The 6,106-nt window shown below is 35.2% G+C and overlaps 1 long non-coding RNA gene across 1 annotated transcript in view; it reads left to right on the top strand.

Moving 5' to 3' along the window:
- Nucleotides 1-3,707: 3,707 nt before the first annotated feature.
- The window catches only part of LOC135216095 (uncharacterized), a 30,905-nt gene continuing 28,506 nt past the window's right edge, over nt 3,708-6,106 (top strand). Inside the window, exon 1 of the long non-coding RNA XR_010314806.1 lies at nt 3,708-3,837. This is a non-coding gene — a long non-coding RNA (uncharacterized LOC135216095). The remainder of the gene's footprint in view (nt 3,838-6,106) is intronic.

Below are 6,106 nucleotides of genomic sequence, written 5' to 3'. Positions count from 1 at the left end.
AGGATTCTATCACGTACAAGAAATTAAGGAAAAAATAAAGAAAATATGGAAAGTAGCACATGAGAATCTCAAAGTAGTACAAGAAGAGATGAAAAGAAACTACGACAAAAACGGCTGCAAAACGTGAACTCGATAGGAGATAAGGTTCTAATGTATCTCCCTACAGCTGGTAAGGTTTTTAACCAGAAGTATATAGGACCATGCACGGTGAAGGAAAAAGTAAGTGATGTTAATTATCGAATTCAATTTCCTACAGGACGGAAGAAGTTAAAACTTTCCATATTAACAAATTAAAGAAGTATAACGATCCAGTGGAGTGTTGTTAATTGCAAAAGAGGATGATGAAAAAGACGTTGAAGAAGAAATTGAAATTAGATTAAAAAATACAGATTATTTGAGTGATGATGAAAAATTTAGGAAGTTATGTATTCATTTATCTGATGAACAGCAGCATGATTTTAAAGTGCTAATTCAAAACTTTCAGATCTATTTTCAGACCATCCTAAAAGGATAAAAGGAGTACAGCATAAAATCAGGTTGAGAGCAGAGACGCCAATAAGTCAGCGTCCATACAGAATGTCGCCGAGGCAACAACAACAGTTAAAGACCGAAGTTGCTTATTTACTGAAACACGGACTAGCAGAGGAAAGCCATAGTGAATGGGCTAGCCCATGTATTCTAGTCGTCAAACCTGACGGAAGTGCAAGAAGTGTACAGACTATCGAAAGTTAAATAATGTGACTATAAAAGATTCATATCCTATGCCCAGAGTAGAAGATATAATTGATAATGTAGCAAAGTTTCCTTTTTTAAGTAAATTGATTTATTGAAAGGATACTATCAAATTGAGTTAGACAAAAACAGCAGGGATATTGCTGCATTTGTTACACCCCATGGACTTTATAATTATAAGGTAATGCCATTTGGTTTATGTAATGCACCTTTGACATTCCAACGTCAGATGAATTATATCTTGAAGGATTTCGAAGGTGTATTTGTTTATTTTATTTTGATGACATTATTATTGTTGGAGAAACCTGGGAAGATCACATTAAAAAAGTATATGATGTTTTTAAGAGGTTATTAGAATTTAATGTTACGATAAACCTTGCCAAATGTGAATTTGGAAAAACTACAGTTCAATATTTAGGTCATGAAATAGGAAGTGGCCAAGTTGAAACCTGTTTGAATTGTCATATTGAGGTCATAAAGAATTTGTGACCCTCCCTACATCTAAACGTGGAGTGATGAAATTTTTGGGAACAGTGGGGTATACAGAAATTTTGTAAAGAACTTTTCAGATGTAGCCTACCCATTAACAGAGTTGCTGAAAAAGGATGTGAAGTTTGTGTGGTCAAAGGAATGTGACGATGCCTTCAATAAACTTAAGCTCATGTTAATGTCTATGCCAGTACTGAAATCCCAGACTTTAATCTACCATTCAAGTTACAGGTAGACTCCAGTGAAGTAGGAGCTGGCAGTGTATTATTATACAGGAACATAATGGTGTTTTACACCCTGTCTTACTTTTCAAAGAAATATAATAGCCACCAGTTAAATTACAGTATTGTTGAAAAAGAAGCTTTAAGTTTTAATTTTGAGTTTAATGCACTTTGAGATATACTTGCTTAACAGTAACTTTGAAATAGAACGTATATACTGATAATAACCCTTTAACCTTTATTAATAAATGTAAGCACAATAATAAGAGAATTTTAAGATGGTCTTTATTTTTGCAACCATTCAAACTAAATATTCACCATATAGCAGGAACAAAAAGAAAATGTCATTGCAGATTCTCTCTCTAGATCTGTTGATTATTTAAAGGAAAGTGCTTGTTACCACGACGTGGCAGTCTCCGATAGTTGCTAAATGGAAGTAGCTAATGTTTAAGATTGTAAGAGTGAAAATTCAGCATGGACTGAGAGAAGAGAGCCGCTGAGTTAAATAAGGGGGGGAAGGGAATTGTAAAGGAATATTGATTTATTGAATGTAAAATTGCAGAAAAGGTTGAAAATTGATATTTGCATACAAAAAAAAGTGTGTACACTAGACAACAGTGGCAGTAGCGCTTGGCGTAGGCGGTAGTCGCCAAGGATAATGTACCGAAAAAATATGATATTTGGTCCATGGATGTCTAGCGTGAGTCGGGTATATAAAGGAAACCCAAAAACGATGATTTTCGTTGGAGCTGAAACAAACAAGTGATTATAATAGTGTATCAAGTTTTGAGGAATATATGGTAATGTACTGTTTATCCATTTGGACGTTTTCTTGTGTATGTAACGTTGGTTGCCACTAACTTTTTTGATGTTACAGTGAATTATATGTTGTGTTGATGTAAAGCTTTGTGACTTGGGTATTATACTGTAAAATGCAGTGATTAGTGATTAGTAGTCTTGAATAAGTGCTGTATAGCGAGTCTTTTGCTTTTGTGTAAAGCGTCCGAAATTTGTTTAATGTTCTGTTTGTGACTTTAATTTCCTTACTAGTTTTTTGTTTTATTAAAGTACATTTTAAGTTATAGTGAGTGTCACTGTTTCTGATATATTCTCCTCGTAAATCCTTACCGTAGAGAGAGATTTTTTTTATGTTATAAATATATATATATAATAATATATATATATATATATATTATATGGTATATGATATATGTATAGGTATATATGGTATATGATATATTAGATGGTATATGTTAATGTTATATATATATGATATATGTTAATATATGTATTATATAATATATTATGTATATATATATATATTATATATCTATATTATATATATATAATACACGTGAGCGGACATATAATGAGAATGTCAGATAATAGACGGACAAAACGAATAACAGAATGGGTCCTTAGAGATTGCAAACGAAGCAGAGGAAGGAAGAGAAAACGATGGATTGACGAGCTAAGAAAATTAGCGGATATATAGACTGGCATAGAAAGGCCATAAATAGAAGGGAGTGGCAGGACATGTGCAGGACATTAGGTTTTTTTATTTATTTTTTGTTAGTACTAGGGACCTATCAGAACACATTGGGGAAAGAATTATTTGGTTACAAGTTTTTCCAGGTCGGGCAGTTCTGATGCCAAAATTCCCTTACTGTTATTAGTACAACTGTGTGATTGCTCGTAGTTGCGCCTTGAGAGCCTTGCATTTCATTTCTTACCTGTTTCTCTTTGTCTTGCTGTCCAACTACCTAACACCCTTTCATTGTCGGGTGCCTCTGTTCTTGGCTTGACATCCTAAATTTCATAAAATCAATCAATATAATTGAAAATAATAAAATCAAAGATGATTTGTCTTGGGACTTGCATTTTAATGAAAGCCACGTCTGGTAGATCACTCGCTCTTATCTGCAAAGTAGCGAACGAATCTTTTTATTGTTTTTTTTTTTTTTCTTTTATCGAACAAAACTATGGCAAAGGCTTATGTCTTAGAAGAGGTGATGAAATTGGCCAGCGGCTAAATTCCCACAGGTAATTCAGGATAAGAATGAGTCATATGTTTGGCTCACTCTAAGAACCCAATTTTTGTTTCAGTTGTTCGAGTGACTTTTCTCTTGGCAATGTTTTTCACGTAATCCTTATCTCAAGAACATATTTCCCAAATGACGTGATCTTTCACAGCTGACAAAGGTCCTGTCCCAAAGAATTTCTGTGTCATTTGAAAAGGGGTTCAGCGGATACGGCCTTGATAGCTGCCTTATAAAAACGGTCGAATACATTCGCGACTGCGTCGTTAGAGCAAAACAAAGCACCTGAAGCAACATGCCATCGCAGCTGATTGTCATAACTTTAATCAGTTTTGTGGGAATCTTTCCTGCAGAAGGTAAGTCAGAAGATCCACTGCCTTTTGTCCCTCTAAATATTGATATGGGTAACTAGATTTGAGATCAAACCTTTCTCGTTCCCAAAGGATTCTTCATGATCATTTGCAAATGATAGCACATGAATGGTTACAATAGACTAGTTCAGTTGTTTGAAGGGATTAACACCATGTTTTATTGTCGCTTATGTTCTTAGAGTGACCTCATCCTCCGTTATGTGCTGCTCGTTTCCTTCTCCATTTATTACTTTTTTCCGTTGCTCCTGACTTCAGGAGAGCACCAGATTGCGCGTCCTGTCATCCTCCGCAAAAGGAAGACAAACAGCCTAGGATTTTGTCACGGGCAACTCAGTTCAGTTTAAATCATCTTCTTCTTGGAGATGGTCAAAGCTTGACATCAAAATGAAGCCAAAAATGGCTCATGGAGACACCAACAAATTTTTTTTTTTTTTTAATCTGTGTACTATATTAACAGGTGATAAAGCGAGATATAACAGTTATTGTAGTGATTCTTTGAATCCTACCCTAGCAACGAGTTGCTGATAATAAAAAAGCTGAGGATAAACAAAACAAGACACTAAATTTCAATGCTCACTTATACGCTTATGGAATAGTCTGAGGGATCAGCTGACTGTCATTACTGCAAATCGTTTTACCATTCATGTTCATTCAGTGATTTAATGGTGTAGACATAAATTAGTAATTTCCCGATTTCCTTGACAACTGTGGTGAAGCATCATGCTTCGAAATTATAGTTATGAGTTAGTGGAGCTCACCCAATGAAAATTTAATCGTTTAAACTTCTTTATCTGAATGGGTTAGAATAGCGATGACAAATGGTGGAAAAGTTGCTTTTTCCCTGATTGCTTTTCCTACTCAATTTTCTTTGCATGAATGATTCTAAGCTCCAATGCAACGATTTCATCAGGTAGGGCTTTTGGGAGCAAGAACCTGGTGCTTAGAGGAGGATTGACAATTCCAATAGTTTGTCTGCATTTTATTATTATTTTATTATTAGCAGAAGTAGTAATAGTAGTAGCAACAGTAGTAGTATTTGTTGTAATTGAAATACATCTCTTTTATTTTACTTTACTGAATAATAGCATTATGAAGATTGACATCATGACTGACCATATGAAAAAATCTTGTTCTTATGAAATTCTGATTCTTACCTTATTTTTTCTTTATCATTAAGATGACATTACTTTTCGGCTCGAACGTCATTTACTGAAACAACTTCAGACAGCTTCTTAAATACGTCATTGTCATCACGACGACTTCTATGGCGCTCCCAGAGTTTCACAATGAGGCAACTGCCGCTGTTATAGTATTCGACGTCTTTTTTTCAGTGAGTTAAGATTATGGTGTTTGCTGTGTGAGTCACTGTGCTGATTTTCTTGCCCACACGGCGTCAGTGCGAGGTGCCCTTTGAAGATGTGGGCAACAACCGTTGCCTCTTCAATCGATGTCCACACCGGGGGCACCTGGCAAGAGGTGGAGAATTTCTGCAAAGAGCAATTAAAAGGAAAGATGTTCAACTTATGGATTCATTATCAATCTACTCCTACATTCTTCGATTACCTCAAAGTGAAAGGTAACGTCTTTTGGTGGTTTCTTTTGTAAGACTGCATGAATGATTCAGTGCACTTGCATCATTACTAATTAGCCTGTGATCTTGTAAACAGACTGCATCCCTGGTTTTAGTGCAGCAAACGTCTTCAAGAATCTAAATAATACCGCTATTCTCATGCAGGTTTCCTTTTTTCTCATTTAAAATTATTCAAAACTTAACCAAGTTAGGATGAAAAATACTCCCTGCTTTGTTGAACTTAAGAAAAGGGTTCTATCATCTGCTCAAGGTATACCTGTAGGCCACCATTTCACACATATTCTCTGACATTGATAACCCAATCCTGGATTTTACGACGAGATTTTTTTTTTTATCTGCAACTAAACTTCGCCCAATTTCATCTTAAGGAGGTGGAACCCTCACTTCCTTCGAGGAATCTGTATTATTTTTATGGGCTATGCACTGAATAGAATAAATATTAAATCTTAGTATAAAAGGTTAGGGTCTTTAGTAGGTACCTGATGTAGCCTCGCTTCTAGGAAAGTTTAGCGCTAACATCTGCGTATCTTTGTTCTGTTCCCATGAAGATGACACATGAATGAGGGTCCACTTTTGTCTTAGCCACATTGCCAGCCAAGTCAAGGCATTTTATAAGTCGAGAGATTAATTTTCAATATGTAAAGATCTTAAAAATTAATGAGT

This window comes from Macrobrachium nipponense, chromosome 6, assembly GCF_015104395.2.
Source record: "Macrobrachium nipponense isolate FS-2020 chromosome 6, ASM1510439v2, whole genome shotgun sequence".
Lineage (NCBI taxonomy): Eukaryota > Metazoa > Arthropoda > Malacostraca > Decapoda > Palaemonidae > Macrobrachium > Macrobrachium nipponense.
Note: the sequence above shows the minus strand (reverse complement) of the source record. Positions and strands in the feature narration are given on the sequence as shown.